We start from the raw sequence: 17,651 nt of genomic DNA on the forward strand, positions 1-17,651 counted from the left end.
TACAGTGCCTGATGTGTAACATCAGCTCCAAACCCTAAACACAGCCAGCAGGCGTCTCTCTGTCTCGGGGCTTCATGATGTTCAGGAAGCCTGCCTGGGGGCTCCCAGCCTCAGAGTAAGCCTCTTCATTTGGTAAGAGCGGAGTAGCTGATGCTTCTGAGCTCAGGAGGGGGTTAGAACCCAGCACTCCCCCATGCTGCTTTCTCACATTGCCTCAATGTTTCCCCCATTTCTTCTCCTTTCTGTCTGTATCTTGACATTGGTGCATCATGTTTTCAGTCACCACTGACAAAGCCTGAAGCTGGTGGGGTGCCAGGGCCACCCAGGTGAGTTAGGTGAGGTTCCCACTGTCTACTTCTAGTACCCCCACTGCCATCTGGCTGTCGGTTTTAGGGGTTTATTTACAGCAGCTTCTTCATTATTTTCAGACTGGATGCATACAGACTAGAGCACATCCAATGCTGCAATTTCAATCCTTGAAACCAGTAGGAAATTTCTTTAGATTTCCTGTTCTGCTTTCCGCACCAGCCAATCATCCTGCAACTATTCATCCAAAATGAATGTTTGACTTCCAGCATTTGGGAAAATGAAATAATATCCTTCCCCTTTTGCTCCTGATTTGACTTCCTCCTTAATTGCAGAATGCAGAATTCTTTTAAAGGGGAGTTTGAATATGTGAACACAACAGTATGAAATGCTGCAGCTGGAACAGCCCATTAATACTGGTGAGAAAATGTTCCTGGGCAGGACTATTCCCCATCATCTAGGGAGCCACTTTTTTGACTTTGCATTTGATCAACTAGGCTTTGAATTCTTAAGAATTAGGCATCATCTGTGGCCATAAATGAATAGAAGATATCAGTGCCTGGATACTCTTGGGCAGAGGGTAAAGATGAGGTTGTCTTGTGTTGTAGGATCTGATGGTATGAATGGCCGCCAAGATCAATACCAGGAGAACTGCTGCCATCCACATCCACAGACGCAGGTTTGAATCAATGGGAACTTCGGAAATCATTGCAGGTACAGCATCCTTGCTTCACCCAGCTTCCAACTGTGGACCTGCTTATCCTACTGTACATGAGAGGTTCATTAAAAATAGAACCTGTCCCCACCTGTCTCGAACTAGTGCCACCCACGAAACTTTCACGCTCTGTTCTCTCGAGAACGTGGCTTTGATCTAGCAGAGCCATGCCCTTGAAGAAGCCTTTTTTGGCAAATGTAGCTTTTGGCTCTGACCCACAGAGTTAATGTGGGTGAAGACCATTTCCCTCTCTACAGACATTCAATATCATGGCCAGAGGGGGTCATTATTTCTCCCTTCAAAATGAATTAACAGTTTTTAGAAGATGTCACTTTTGTCTTTGCATAAGGAAAATCAGTTTCCTCATTATCCTTGAACCCTGGGACCCTTTCCCACCGTGTCTGTGTTGGATTTCTTTATTTAAAGCTCCCCTACAGCATTAACACAAGAGAACCATATGGAGGGATAGATTTTTGAGAGCGGCTTTGGCAGGAAGCAAGAATTTAAGAGCTCCACAATATAGAGGAATCTACTCAGAAGTGTACATAGTCGATGCAAGAGTCAGACAATTGGTAGGTATCTTTTTTAGAAACTAGCAGAATTCAATTTAATGTGATAGGTGATTTGGGATATAGGAAGATAGCAGAATGAACTCACAGTGGCTTGTGCCTCATTTCACCTAATAATTTCAGGATAAACCTTTCATCAACGTTTTATCAAAAAGAATTTCTGCACCTGCTATTTTCTCTCTGCAGACCACTAACATCATTGGTGTGACAGACTTCTGATCACGAGGTGGTCCAAGGAGGAAAGAAAGAAATTAACAGACAAAATTCAGATGAGAACCAGTCTTTTCCTCCTGGAGTCCAGAGAGTTACACAGGTAGGTGCTCTGGACACCCATGTGTTTCAGGGGATAATTAAATGGGTAGTGGGCTTCAGAGGTCCACAGGAAACTGAGATCCACCCCCAGACCTGTTCTTCAATAGGAAGCACCCACGTGCCTTCTGGCGACACAGCACTTGTCACAGTAGATCAAGCATGTGCTTGTACAGACTTCTTAGTGACTCCTATTCAACGCCATATGGCATCCACCAGCCAGTGACCTTTTCCTGACACTGGAAGCAAATCTGTCAACAATCCAGATTTTCTAAGCTTTACTTTTCTCCCTAAGTATTGTTCAAGTAACATCTCAAGACCTAGGAAATTACAGCAATCAATTCCATCAGGCTAGTATCAAATGGGAAAGGTGAGCTTGCTTAGTCCAGATTTTTCAATTGTGACATAAAGACAAGCAAATGGGTTGGTATCCATTGTGAGAATGTGCGTTCCCCAGTAATGACCCTTGAGGAAACCCCCGTAGTGCTATGAGGTACTGTCATAGTGACATTATTCCAAACAATGAAGTAGGTCTGGGGAAGACACTCAATCATACATCAACCAAGACAGCTTGGTTGGTGCTGGATTTGGAAACATAGGAGGTAAATGGAAACCAATGGTAAAAAAGAGAGAGAGAGACAAAGTCATTAAATATACACTCTGTCATTATCCCTGGGTGTTCAAACTCACAATCTCGAGCCTTAGGAATTTGCCCTGAATGTGCAATTTCAATATCCCATCAAGATGCTGTCTGATGATTGGCTGCTTCGTGAACATACTTAGCAGTCACAGGTCACAGGGAATCTGGGACAATCATCCTCATGGAATGTTCTCAGTAAGGGCATTGCAGCTGCTGTGTCTCAAAGGACTTAGACCCAAAAGTGGAGCCTTTCAAAAACCCAAGCTCGAGGAGTCCGAGGTGCCAATGAAGACCCCAATATCCAAGGTGCTCATGAAGAATGCTAACCGAATTCATGGAATGTGAAGATATAAATGAACGTTGGTATTTTACATATATGGCTTTACATACATACACAGACCTGAGTAAATTATAAAAATGTGTATTTAATTATTTCATCTATATGTCCAAATGTCTATATATTTAAATTGGTAATAAAAAGCTTTAAAGAAATCTTTTCAGTGAAAAACCATGGCTGGTCGCCTTAGGTTTGGGTTGCCACCAAATGGAAATTTTATTAAAATCTATGTGCTCCTGTTGGAAATGTGTCAAATATTTGAGCAATATGTGGGATATCAAATTCAGGGGACTAAGGAAGCTGGTGAAGCACGGTCTGGACCCAGGGTGACTCAGAGACTGGATTTGGCTCTTGGAAATGATTCCTTTGTCCTTCTCAGGTTTTTATACGTTTGAAGATTTTGCATTAAATATAGGAAAATGGAGTCTCAGTAAAATAATTGCAGGTGTGGTCACTGAGTCCGCATTCCCACGCAGCAGTGATCCAATGGAAGTGAGGACAAACACCAACCGCTTTGGGCAGGGCATGTGCCACTCACTTTGCCGCAGTCCCCACCACTCCCTATGGCCTCACAGCCTCTCTCAGATGGATGTCCTGCCCCGCCTCCTGTGGACATTTGGATTAGAGACTCCAGGTCTTGCCATCCTCTCTATTTCATCTCAGAGGAGACTAAGCTCTTCAGAGTCTGTGGGTTTCAGAACCCATGGCGCTGAGATCATGACCTGAGGTAAAATCAAGATTCAGACGCTCAACTGACTGAGCCATTGGTGCCGGACCACTTTTGCAGCCCCTGGAAGATGCGTGCTCAATAAACAGGGGCACCTGGGTGGCTCAGTCGATTGAGCATCTGAATCTTGATTTCAGCTCAGGTCATGATTTCAGTGTTGTGGGATCAAGCCCCACATCAGCTCAGTGAGTAGTCTACTTGACATTCTTTCTCCTTCTCCCTTTGTCCTTCCCCTGCTCTTTCTTTCTCTCTCAAATAAATAAATCTTTAAAAAAAGAAGAAGAAAGAAAGAAAGAAAGAAAGAAAGAAAGAAAGAAAGAAAGAAAGAAAGCCCTGTAAAGCCCTGTAAATAGGGCTCACTTATGTGTTTGCACTCATTGGTTTGTGGAACATCTTTTAAAAATAAATGTGATTTTTATCTTTTAAGAATGTTGCCCTCAGGGTGCAGGACTATGCTGGCTGCACTCCCAGACTAATGTTACATTATAACCACTGATTCACGGAAAGCCTGTTTCTTTTTCATTATTTATTTTTTCCCTTCATTTTCCAATTCCATTCTTATTCCTTTGACCTTATAGGCACTATCAGGCTAACATACTTATACTTGCCCAGAAAAACTTGCTGGTCCTTGTAAAACAGGTTGTGCTATCTTGTGAACAGGCATCGCTCATTGAAACACAAGTCGCTAGGCCCAAGCTCACATCCTGTTTCCGACACGGTCCTCCCAATGCCACTATTTATAATTTGCTGCAAACACTTGCAGGCTGCTCTGGTCACTTATAGTGGAACAGAAACCAGTAAGTATCAGAAAGACCATCTTGGCCCACTCTGTCCTGAATCCTGAGCACACAAGAGTTAAGACTGTAATGCCACTCTGCATCCTTCCTGAATTTGGTATTCTGGCCCCAAGGCTAAGTTCAGAAAAACCCTGCTCCCTGGTTCTGAAGGGTGCTTTTTATTCCAAACACTTCCTCCCTTCCTGGCTTGAAATACTCAGAACACCTGTCGTCTCTTCCAGGCACTGTTTTTGCTCATTGTCTATTTGCTCCAAGGACTGACTTTCCTTCCCTCTTGACCCAAACATCCCACAAGGCCCAACTTAACGTTTACCTCCCCAAACGCCCACGTGCTGTGGGAAACCCAAGGCTCCCACGGCTGAGAACCTGTGCCTTTAGGCTCGCTCCTCCTCCTCCTCCTCCTCCTCCTCTTCTCCACCTGTGTCTGCCTTGGACGATGGCGCTTTCAACGCACGCTGTGTCCTCTTCCCACAACTAAGAAACTCCAGGGCAGGGACTGTGTCTTCGTTCCTCTCTGACCCCTTGGCCTGACAAGGACTTACCCGGAGATGCTCAGGGAACATTGGCTAAAAATAAAAATCCTGCCCATCAGCGGAGAGCCGTGGGGCCATTCCCACAGCCCTCCCTCCTTCGCTGATTTCCAGATTGCCGAACGTGTCCACCTCCGAATGATGCTGCCTTTTGTGTAATATACTTAAGCGCACACACAGAATGACAAGTACGAGTGATGGCCTATCTGCCACGGCCGCGGCGTCTGCTTACAGAGCGCGTTTGATCGCCTGAACAGTCAATGCTTGCAGCCTGGAATTGGCGTTTAAATCAAAGTGGTGGGACATTTCTTCTCTCCAGGACGGGATTACAAAGGGAAGAGATCCCCCGGAGCAGACCCTGAGAATAACGACGTGGCTGTACCCTGAGTCCTCAAAGTGCTTTGCCAGACAATTGAGAACCATGATTTTGTCTGCGGCTAAAAATATAAAAGTAGGGCAAAGCTATAGGAGATCAATTTTAAATCATCTGAAGCTATAGGAAAGAAATTTTTCTGAGGCTCTTTTGAGAGCAGATAATTTATGTTTCTGCCGTGGCCTTTTAATAGAGAGAGAGAGAGAGAAAGAGGAGAGAGAGAGAGAGAGAAAGGAGAGCCACCTGCCTTTTCAATACTCCTTTCCTGATACGGTGCTTTACTCAAATGTTAACATCCAATCCAATAATGAGCCACTGGGATGGTTTTATTTAAGAATATGGCTATGAGTTATAGTCGTTTCTTATGTATCCGATGTCATTCCTAAAATAAAACAATTTACAAACTGTGACATTAACTCACGCTTTGGTGGAAAAGTAATTTCCCATTTTTTTGCTTCTGGATGGGCAGAAAACTGAAACTGGAAATTTTACATGTGAAATGGAATTCTTTCTTAGGAAAGGGGATGGAGCAAGATCAAGAACTATATGCAACATATTCGCTCCTCACAGCAGCCCAGGAGGCCATCAGGTTATTTCCATTTAACAGAGCAGGAAGCAGACCACTTCAGGCCAGACTGTCTTCTGGAAAGAGCCCCCAGCTGACCTGCCCCCCACTGTCCCTGCACAGCCACCCTAGGGGCTCCCTTGACCATCACCTTGGGGATCCTCTGCACCCTTTCCTGTGGCAGAGCCCCAGCTCCCGCCCCCATCCCCTGTGTATTTCTTTCTCAGTTAATTCCCTCATTTTGGTGGAAAACTTTGTCCAGTAGCTTCCCTAAGCAAGAGGGCAGACTTGATCACTTTTGAGACCATAATCTGAATCACATCTGGGGGACACTTTAAAACCAAGCAATCCACCCCCATTCCAGTGTCCGCATCAGTGTCCACATTCATGATCGTATTGTCACAGTGCAAATATTCTAGGGGCCACAGCATGCAGGCTTTGTGGCAGCTTCACTCAGTGGAGGGGTTTTTGAGCAAGTGAGATCTGGATCTCCAGTGACACTGCTTTGCTCATCACTTGGGAACAAAACCCAGCGAGTGGTGTGAATGGCAGATGCCCACAGGGAGATGTACAGGGAGAGTCCGGATCTGAAGCGCCACGATGGGCAGGAGGTCCACTATTTCAGACCGGACGTCCCATCCACACTAAGCACACTGCAGGTGAAACCAAGACGCAGGATTGTCCGCTGGGCCTTAGGAAGCTGGTTCAGCACAAGGCACACAGTTTGCAGGCTGGGGAAATAAATTAGAATATGCAAAGCTTCTAAGTACAATCCATTAGTACAGAAGATAAAAAGGCACATAATTTGATGAAGCCAAACATAAATGCCCTCCCTCAGCTTCCCAATTGCTACCTTTTTCTTCTTATCCACAGTTAATCATTTTTATTGTGATTGCCGTAGTTTATGGAAAGAGAAAAGAATGTTTATAATGGAAATTATTTGCATATACCACGTTTGCTATTCACTGTACTGTTCGCCCTTAGCAGAAGTAGGTTCTAACATCTGCATATGGATCTCTTTAAGATGATCTGCTACAGTCGCCCCCTTACCCGTGGTTTCAGGTACCCGTGGTTGAATGCGGCCAGAAGCCGAAGCCGAAGCCAAAGAATGCAGCCAGGATCATCCGAAGCAGGTGATCCTCCTTCGGATGCATCATTGAGTCAACAGCAGCCTAACCGTACATCGCATGCCTGTGTCACTCACCTCACTTCTTATCACGGGGACATTCCGTCACCCACACCATCACCACAAGAAGAAGGGTGAGCTCAGTACAAGAAGATATTTTGAGAGAGGGAGACTGAGAGCACATTCCCGTTACTTTTATTATAATATATTGTTATAAGTATTCTATTCTTTATTAGTTACTGCTGCTAACCTCTCCCTGTGCCTAATGTATAAGCGTCACTTTGTCACAGGTGGGTATGCATAGGTACAAATAAAGCATATGTTTGGTACTATGTGTGATTCGGGCACCTGCTGGGAGTCTTGGAATGGTCCCTGCAGGTGAAGGGGCCTCTTGCTAATGGTGAAGTCTCTTCTAAAGAGAAATCTCAGACTATTAGATCAATATTTTATTCTAATGCTGATCAACCGTCTCTATAAATGTCATCTCTCCCCCACCTTCCAAATAAAACAAGATAATGTTTTCCTACAAAAGAATTGAGAATAGGCCTGCCTATTTTTGCTCCAGGGTAATGGAATATATTTATTGATGCAGAATAAATGACATGAGTCAGAGTTCACTGTGGAGACTCCCATAGCTCTTACTAATCTTATAAAGATGAAGTGTGCTGGGCGTCTCAATAAATGAGAGCCATCCAGTTCTTAAGAGCATATTCAATTCATAATTTTAACCCACCATCCCTGCATTTTTCAGGGTCAATAGCAAAGTGTGATATCCACCACTCTATTTGGTCTTTAGCAATCTCATTTTTGTGGATCTGAATCTCATCAGGGAAAATGAACTCACGGATAAATCTGCATAATTACACATACTGTCTGCTTGCAGCAAAATATCTAGCTGCTCCAATTTCTCCTTCATCTATTGTTATAGGGTCCAGGAAAAACACAATGCAAATTCCATAGACAAGAGAATGCTCGCCTCTAGAGTTCCAGAGAGAATGTGGCTCGTGACATTCAAGATTTGATTTGAGACTTCTTTCCCTCATGTACATTCTGAGCAAATAATACAGCAATGTTATTCCCGGGAACAAATGCAAATTCATCACTGTTCATGGCAAGATACAGAGCACTGCATAAATGGCACAAGTTTGTCCAATAGTTTTTACTTAAATATTATGGGACTGATGCCTACAAACAATTTTTGAAAGCTTTTTTTATTGAGCAATAACAGAACTTCAGAAAGTATATGTACTTTCAGAAGTGCAGAGCTTGATGAACTATTACAAAGCAAACACACATATGCAGCCTCCACCAGGGTCAATAAATAAAACATCAGGGATGTCCCCAGGACCCAGATCCCTTGTGGTTTGCCTTTCTGATCACCTACCCATCCATCTTAGCTTCTCCAGGTCCCATGTCCTAACACCACAGGGCAGATAGAATTGTCACAGTAAGTATATTTGGTTGCCCTGCTGCTTTCATTCTGAACTCACTTGGTTGGAGAGAGTCACCTATCTTTGGTGTTTATCAGCCATGCATTCATTCCTGTTTTATACTCAATACACTTTGTCTTTGGCATATTTGGTACAAATATACCAAAGCTTATTTTTGCCCATTGTACTGAGCATGTAGGTTGTATCTGATTTGGGGCTGTCTTGATAATGCTGCTAGTAATACTTTTGTCCATGCATTTTGGTGCACTTGTATAATTCCTGGATCGGAGGGTGTAAATGTGTTCCATTTTAGTAGATAATGACCAATACTTTTCCACGGAGGTTAGACAGGTTTTCATTCCCATCAGAAGTGTGTGAGAATTCCAGTAAGTCAAAATCCTCACTGATACTAGACATTTGTCAGGCTTTCAAATTTATTAGCCATCTGTATGTAAGTTATCTCGTTGTGGTTTTAATTTGTACTTCTCTGGTGAAGGAGGTTGGAAATATTTTGATATAGTTATTGATTGTGGGTATCAACCACCACTACACACTCCCTGATATTTAAAGGTGTCTTTTCAAGAATCTTGCCATTTTTCTAATAGGTATGAATGTCATTAGCTTATTGATTTGCAGAATTCTTGTATGTCCTGGATACAAGCCTTTTGTTGGTTTTATATGTGCTAATATTTTCTCTCATTCTATGGTTTGTCTTTCTGTGTTCTTGATATAGTCTTTTGATGAACAGAAATTCCCAGTTTTAATGTAGTCAAATGAATGAATGTTTGATTTTGTGTCTGTTGCTTTTGTGTTTGGTTTAAGAGATCTTTGTTTACACAAACAGTAAGCTTTCTTATAGGAATCCCGTGACTTACCTTTGCATATAGCTCACCAATTCACATGAAACTGATTTTTGTGTATGGTGTGAGATAATAGTCATCATCATTATTTTTTTTCCTGGGTAATATCTGATGAACCCAGCACCAATTCATTAAAAAGGGACCCTTTCCCCCAACACATTGCAGGGCCACCTGTGACATAAGTCAGGTGTCCATACAGCCATGTTTTGGGGAGTTCTATTCTGTTCCTTTGGTTGATTTTTTTTCTATCTCTGGTCCAACAGGATATTGATAAAATAACAAGGCATTTTATTCTATCTGATAGAGTAATTTCTTTAAATCCACCTGTTTTCTTAAAGATTCTCTTGAATATTCCTGGCCGTTTACGTTTTCAACATCAATTTTAGAATCTGCTGGTCAAATATCTTCTGAGAGTTTTATCGGAGTTACACTGAAACTATACTAACACCTTTGTAACATTAAAACTTCAATTCATGGAGGTGCCTGGCTGGCTCATCAGTGGAACATGTGACTCTTGATCTCAGGGGCATGAGTTTGAGCACTACGTTGGGTATAAAGATTATTTAAAAATAAAATAAATTAAAAAAAGACTTCAGTTCATGAACTATGGTATTTCCCATTTTGCATATCTTTAATTTACCCAAATGCTGCTTTGTCCTTTATACTGTTGAAGTTGAATATCTTTCACTAGATTTAGCCTTTATTATTGTATCTTTTGTTTGGTTTCATTTTTTTTTTAAGATAGATTTATTTATTTATTTATTTATTTATTTATTTATTTGAGACACAGAGAGAGACAGAGACGCAGGCAGAGGGAGGAGCAGGCTCCATGCAGGGAGTCCAATGTGGGACTCAATCCAGGGTCTCCAGGATCACGCCCTGGGCTGAAGGCGGCGCTAAACCGCTGAGACACCCGGGGCTGCCCTTTTGTTTGGTTTTAAATGGCAACATTATTTAATTTCATTTTCTCAGTCTGTTACTGTGATACAAACACATAATTGATTTTTTATATTGATCTCTATGCAAGTAACCTTACTACATTTACTTATTAATTTAAAAAATTATCTGTATATTCTTTTAGGTTTTCTGCATATATAATCATGCCATCTACAGACAATGACAGCTTTCCTTCCTAATCCTCAATTATTTCATTTCTTTCCATTTACTTATCAGAGTGGCTAGGAATTCCACACAATGTTTAATAGACGTGGTGATATGGAAGATCTTTGTCTCACCTCTAGACTCAGAGAGATAGCTTTCAATATTTTGCCATTAGATATGATATTTGCTGTACGTTATGTTTTGTGGATATTCTATCAGAGGTCAACATGTTTCCCTTCTATTAATGGTTTTACATGTTTACTTTTAACATTATAGACAATAGAATTTTGTCAGATGCTTTTTCTGCATTTACTAAGATAATTACAGTGTCTTTGTGCTCATGACTTTGTATCTTTTTTCCATTTAATATTTCAGAATACATTTTATACGTATTATAAACTATCCATAAACATTTTATTTTTACATACATCTTTACATTGAAATATTTTTATGAAAATATGATATCTTCCTTTTTCTCATCATTCCAGCCCCAGAGGCATTCACATCCCATACTTTTGTGCAGAACCCTCCTGATTTTTATTTATAGGAGTTCAATTTTAAAGAGAATTAATAAATATAATCTACTTTTGTCTTAGCATATTTCTCCTTGAGCATATCACTCTAGCTAAATCTAGATTCAATCACCTGATTTAAAAAAAACATTATTTTTACTTTCTGATTTTATCCATATTTAGTTAAAAGAAAAATTATATAACTCTCCAACAACAACAACAAAAAAAACAAGTGAGCCCTTAAACAAAGTCATCAGATCAGTTAAATTAATACCAGTCAGCTGGATCTGGGAAACTCATATTTTAGGATTCAAACTGGAAAAAGCTATAATAATTCTTTAAAAATATATTCATGGGGGTGCCTGGGTGGCTCAGTTGGTTAAGTGTCTGCCTTTGGCTCAGGTCATGATCCCAGTGTCTGGGGATTGAGCCCCATGTTGGGGAGGGGGGTCCCTGCTCAACAGGGAGTCTGCTTCTCCTTCTGCCTTCTGCTCCCCCTGCTTGTGTTCTCTCTCTGTGTGTGTCAAATAAATAAACAAAATCTTTAAAAAAAAAAAAAAAAAGATATATTGGGCAGCCCGGGTAGCTCAGCAGTTTAGCGCCGCCTTCAGCCCAGGGCCTGATCCTGGAGACCCAGGATGGAGTCCCACGTCAGGCTCCCTGCATGGAGCCTGCTTCTCCCTCTGCCTGTGTCTCTGCCTCTCTCTCTCTTTCTGTGTCTCTCATGAATAAAAAAATAAAATCTTAAAAAAAAAAAGATATATTCATGACATCAGTCAAAGGTGTAAAGTGGAAAGAGGAAAAAGCATGGGCTTTTGGGATCATCCTTCCAGCTGATGTTGCAGGGCCGTAAACCACGACACACTGAGTGCTGGGTCTCAGGGGCAAGCTGGACAGATGTAGCCCCTGTTTTCACAGAGGGGAGGACAAAGATGAAACCAAGTGCTGTAAACTGAACCCAGTACCACTAGCATGATCTGGGAGTGCACAGCAAAGGAACATAAATATCCTCATTGGCTTCATTGTGGCGCAACCCAACCCATACCTGCAGGGCATTCCAATGGGGTCCACAAATGGCAGGCCCAATAGAAACATGGAGCTCCCCTTTACCTGCTGGAGCTCCAGGCACACTTTACCACCTGCCAAGGGTCCTTAGGGGTGTGTCTGCACCCCTCTGAGCCTCAGCTTTGCCACCTATAAACTGGACCACTAGCTCTCCTGCTGCTCTCTTGTTGGGGAGTTTGAGTGGTTCCTGCCCGGATGCTGGAAGCAGCCTGCAGTGGGGGCTCAGCTAGTGTCCATCACCATGAACATCACCTGGGGCAACCACGGGTAGGCGAACATGCAGAAATTCAGGGCCGGAGCTTGTGGCCCCCCCAAGGCAAGGGCATGGGGAGCTACCAGCTGTGAGATAGCTCATCTTTAGTTCAAAAAGCCACTTACTATTTCTGCCCCTTTCTCTGCATGAAGCTTCATGCAGGTCAGGTGTGAGCATCAATTATCTTTGACTGCCCAGAGGCCTTTCAGCTCCAACTCAGGAGGCTAGAAGAGCAATGGATTAATTCAGATAATTCATTACAGACCAATTTAAAAAAGGAAGGGACAATTTAGAGATATTTAGTTGAGGATGAACATGTAGAATAACATCACACTTATTTTCTTGAATTTTTACGTGGTACAAATCACCTTCCAGGGCCAGGACTAGGGTGAAACAGGCCCAGCATTTGATGCTGGCCCTGGGTCTGCACCGCCAGAGAGCAAGGGACTCCTCACATTTTGCACCCTAGAGATTTGCTTGCTTGGCCCTGGTCTGGCCCCTGCCACCTTCACTGAGTTAAAACTGTCCCATAATTGCTGTCAGTAAATTGCTTGAGCCTGCACTAGGGCCAGGCCTGGGGGAGCAGCAGGCAAAGTGAAAGGGGACTCCTTGCCCAAGACTGGAGCCCAGTCCCCTTGCCCATCCTGGGGCCCTCCTCCCTGGGCCACATCATAGAGATCTTCTTAAATCTCCACAGAGCAATTCCCTGACAATGATGCTATAATTGCTACTAATATGCACTCCATAAAATTGCAGAGCGGATCCCAAGCTATAAAAATGCCATATTCTTCTTCGCCTTACAGAATGGCTTGAGGTGACAAACCAGTTGAGCTTTTCAGGTCCAGAGTGTTTCCTAGCAGAAAGGAGCCTTTCCCTGCCCAGGGTTTTGCCTTACAAACCAGGTGGCCACTTAAGGGGTTTGCAGCAAGTCGAAATTGATGGCCCCAGGGTCGAAGTCGCCCCCAGGTGTATGTCCTTAGACCTGGAAAAATCATGGTTAATGGCATTAGTAATGGGTCCTAATATTCTATCAATCTCCATGTGCCCAACCCAGGGCTTTCTCACTTTTCCCATGGCCTCAACTATATGGGGAAGTGTTACGGTTATAACCACACCACAGATATAAGAGCAGCTAGGTGGGGTGTGTGTGTGTGTGTGTGTGTGTGTGTGTGGTGCTCTTCTGAGTTCTGTATGTCTTTCCATTTACATCATCTTCAGAGCTTCCCCAAGTGCTATTGCACAGATGGGATTGAAGAAGTTATAGGCTTGACAGATACACACAAAGTAAAGATGGCCTTAAACATCTGTATTTGTCCACCCTACAGGTAGCTTCATATGTTCCAAAATTCTCTCAGATCCCCTTCTGAGTTAACCAGAGTTTAAGAATCCATAAATATGCAAACAGCAGTGCTTTGTAACTCTACGATTCCTATAGCGTTACTATTTATTTTTGCCTAATGGAGAGGGTGGCCAGAGTCACCAGGAATGACAAGGGTACTGTGCTGGTCTCAGGGAGAGGACATATTCAGTCACCTCCTTGCATAAAAGTACAGACGCAGACAGACAGCCATTCTGTGCTGGAGTAGATACTAAAACATGAGAGTTCTGCACATAAGGCATCGAAAAGAATTACTGATTAGAGGGATTCTCTTTAGGTATGGTTACTTTTCACAAACTATCAAAACCCCAAGGATTATGTCATCTTCCTGGGTGGAAATGAAGTGAGAAGTGACGGGTAAGAGAAGAACCACAAACTTGCGGAAAAGTGGACATGGATGTGAATCCTTGGTCAAGAAAAAAAACTGTGTGCACCCACGGTACACTAGGACCCATCTGTGCCTTTCCCATAAAAAGGTCATCACAATGCTTCATGTAAAGCCTTTGTTAAAATGGATAAAACATAAGCTCTTGGTAACAGAGAATAATGATTTGAGATTTGTCTCAATATATTATTCATCAGTTGTACCTATGCGACCGGTGTGCTGAATACACTTTCTCTCACAAACACAAGCTCAAGGGCAGGAGATTGGGTAGCTGAGGCGCTCAGTCCACTGGGCTGAACTGTGGTCCTGCTACTGCTGGGTGTTCAGATTTCACGGGTGGAATGTCTAAGAGATTTCTCTCTCCCTCACCCAAGTGGAAGGACACTTCACTCAAAACCCACTAAAACACTTGGACTTGAACATGGGACCCGAGTCCTACAGAAGGGTCATCTAACTCTCTGTGGCTCAAAATGATGTGGTTTTAGCCACAAAATTTATGGTCATTGTTTACATTTGCGATAGGAAACTAATAAGTGTGACCCTTAGCCTTTCAAGATGCTGATCACAGCCCGATAACTGATGGGTCACAGCAGACACGAGCCATCCTGGAGTGACGCCTGCATGCCAAGTGGGGGAAATCTGCAAGAAAACCCACTGCCAAATGTCATTTCACTTTTATCCTAAGCTACACTTATGTATATGTAATCTTACTCCCTTATGTTTCTAGATCATCTCAAAATGTAGGATGAGCTTTTAGACACGAGATTACAATTACCCTTGCCAAGCTAAGGGAGCAGAGAGTTTAATTCCTATTTTACATGGAAGAGATTGAGGCCGTGAGAAATTAAAAGATTTCTAGTTTCTAACCATACTCAACTTTTTTTTTTTAAGATTTTATTTATTTATTCATGATAGTCACACAGAGAGAGACAGAGAGGCAGAGACACAGGCAGAGGGAGAAGCAGACTCCATGCAGGGAGCCGGACGTGGGATTCGATCCCAGGTCTCCAGGATCGTGCCCCAGGCCAAAGGCAGGCGCCAAACTGCTACGCCACCCAGGGATCCCCCATACTCAACTTTTCGTTTGTCTTCAAATATGCCACTTGTTTGGCACTTGTTTTTTTCCTGGATCGGTTATTTCCCTGGATTTTGCATAGCTGGGTCTTTCCTGGCCCTGGGAATTCAAGTCTCCTTGAATTCCTGCCTCCTCAAAAGGACTCTCCCTGACTCTCTATTTACGTAGAGTTGTGGCTCCCTCACTCACAGCTGACACCCTAGAGACATTTGATTCCATCAGCCTGCTCTCTTGTTGGAACATCACGTCATTAGTTAAAATTATGTTAGTTCCTTCTGTGTTTGCTTATCTCCGTGCACCCTCCGTATTGGAACATGAGCTCCTTGGGCAGGGGTCTTGTATGCTGTGTTCACTGCTGCCTCTACCACCCAGAACAAGACTTGTCAAGATGAGCAGGAAGGAAGATGCTCCCACATCACCTTTGGCAAGGACAGTTTAGGAGAGAGAGACATGTATGGGCTCTGGAATCAGGGTCCAGTTTCCAGATTGTTCATTTACCAGCTCTGTGCAACCCTGAGAATTTGCTTAAACTCTCTGAAGCTGCGACGTGTCACGTGTCAGTGGTGGTTATGTTGCATCTAGCTGCCAGAGTGGCTGTGAGGATTTAGGGAGAGAACTCATGCCAAGTGCTTTGCACCGTGTCTGGACCATATTAAGGGTCTGATGGGGGTCATGGTCAGTGAGGATGCTTCGTGCAGAGAGAGCATGCAGAGTGGAGAGAATGTCACACTGCAACAGAATGGATACCTAACGCCACTTGCACTCCCTGTATTGATGCTGTGTGCTATCATCTCCTGCCCCGTGGCATTGCAGTGGAGAACCACCCATCCCCATCTCCCTGACACTGTGCTTGGTCATGCGACTTGTGAGCAGAGGCCCCAGACCTGGGATGAGGAGGCTGCAGGAGGCAGAGCTTCTCTCCTGGGATTATTAGAAGGGCTTGCCCTGAGCACCTCCCGCCCCTAAAGCCTATCTGCACTCACAGAAGCATCACCCAGATCAGTACGCATAGTAGTTCAAACACCCAGGAATATCAGCTCCTTTCCAGAAAATAACCAACCTCTTGAAAGCAACCACCTTCCTCACTTCCTTCACCTCGGATTAACTTTGCATCCCCTTCAATCTAATATAAATGGAATCAGAGAATACTTCCAACCCCTCCTCTTTCCAAAAGTAAACATTCCTCTCTAACAAAAGGAGTCAAGATTGACATGGAAAATGTTATAATTACTTCAATTTCAATTGTACTTGAAGAGTGTTCATTCTCTCAACCTTACATGTTTTACAATGCATGTCCCTTTCATCTCCCGTTCTCGTCCTGACTATAAAAAAGTCTATGACTCCATGGGTTAGCAGAAGATTCTAAGGAAGCCCTTGAGAAAAGTTTGATATATCAACATCCACACCACACACACTTCTGGTTTCACCCCTAGTGACTTTGGTTTACTGACAAGCTGAGTAAAGGAACTTGTCTGCAAACTATTATAGTGTCAGGGGCACTTTGTAGCCTGCCAAGTGCTTGGGGCACTTGTGCATAGTGCATAGTGCATCTCACTCTTGTCTCAGACTCTTGTCTACGGTAGCTATCTACTAACAAATGATCCTGTCCAGAAAACCAGCGGGCATGGCTCTCCTCCCAATGTGGCACCAGGTGTGCGTGCCACCCTCTGCCTTGCCTGATCATCGATGAATGAGAGACGGCACTGGTCCCAGTGAAGCACCTACTTTTCTTTCAGAAAGAAGATGTGCATTTAAGTGCTGTAATGTACCCCGAGCTTCCACTGTGTGGTGGAACCGGTTGGTGTTAGCTGTCATTAGGAGTCCCCGTGTTCTTTCTTTACTGTTGCACAGATGGGAGTGCTAGATCCTCAGGGATGCCCCCAGCTTTTCATTCTGCTCTTTATCACTGGTAGTAAACTCCCATTTAATACCATTTACACCCCCAGCTTCAGATCGATTTCCTCTCCCATTTGTCTCAAAGGATGCATGCCTCCTGAAATAAACTCATATGTCATTTTTAAATGTTAATGGAAATGGTCTCAAAGCATCCTGTTAGAAGCAGTATACAAATTCATCTGTACGGATTAGATCACATCAGATATACTCCAATACCATGTGGGATTTTTGTTCACTGCTTAGAGTCCTGGAAGCATGGATTCTTCTTTTGGTGGTGGGGGGAGGGTTCTTCCATTTAGGTTGTAATTCCCTGTGGCAGACACCTTGGGTTATCCACTCTACTATCATACGTGACTCCCTCACTCCAGTTTCCTCTACTAAAGAAACCAAAAAGCAAAACATTCACCTTTGCAGCTCTCTTGTGGTTGAGGGTGGTTCTGTGACCTAATTCAAGTCACTGAGATTTGTGGGAACACCTAGAGAAGCACCTTTCCTCAAATAAAAAAAACACAGGTTGCAAGGAGAAGCATTGTACCATCTCTCTCTCCTACCAGAAGTGTGTATGTGATGGCTGGGGAAGGAGGAACCATATTGTGACCATGAAGATGAAAGCCTCTGGCAGAGGATGTTGGGGAAAGAAAAGAAAAGGGGATTTTTAAAAAAGATTTATTTATTTATTTATTTATTTATTTATTTGTTTAT

General features: G+C 43.2%; 1 long non-coding RNA gene across 2 annotated transcripts in view; it reads left to right on the forward strand.

Annotated features, from left to right (window-relative positions):
* Window positions 1-9,762, forward strand: part of LOC140619167 (uncharacterized) — a 28,424-nt gene extending 18,662 nt beyond the window's left edge. For both annotated transcript variants that reach the window (XR_012019098.1, XR_012019099.1), the window contains 3 exons: window positions 915-1,020; window positions 1,777-1,903; window positions 6,931-9,762. This is a non-coding gene — a long non-coding RNA (uncharacterized lncRNA). The remainder of the gene's footprint in view (window positions 1-914; window positions 1,021-1,776; window positions 1,904-6,930) is intronic.
* Window positions 9,763-17,651: the final 7,889 nt, after the last annotated feature.

The sequence above is a fragment of the Canis lupus genome, chromosome 27 (assembly GCF_048164855.1).
Source record: "Canis lupus baileyi chromosome 27, mCanLup2.hap1, whole genome shotgun sequence".
Lineage (NCBI taxonomy): Eukaryota > Metazoa > Chordata > Mammalia > Carnivora > Canidae > Canis > Canis lupus.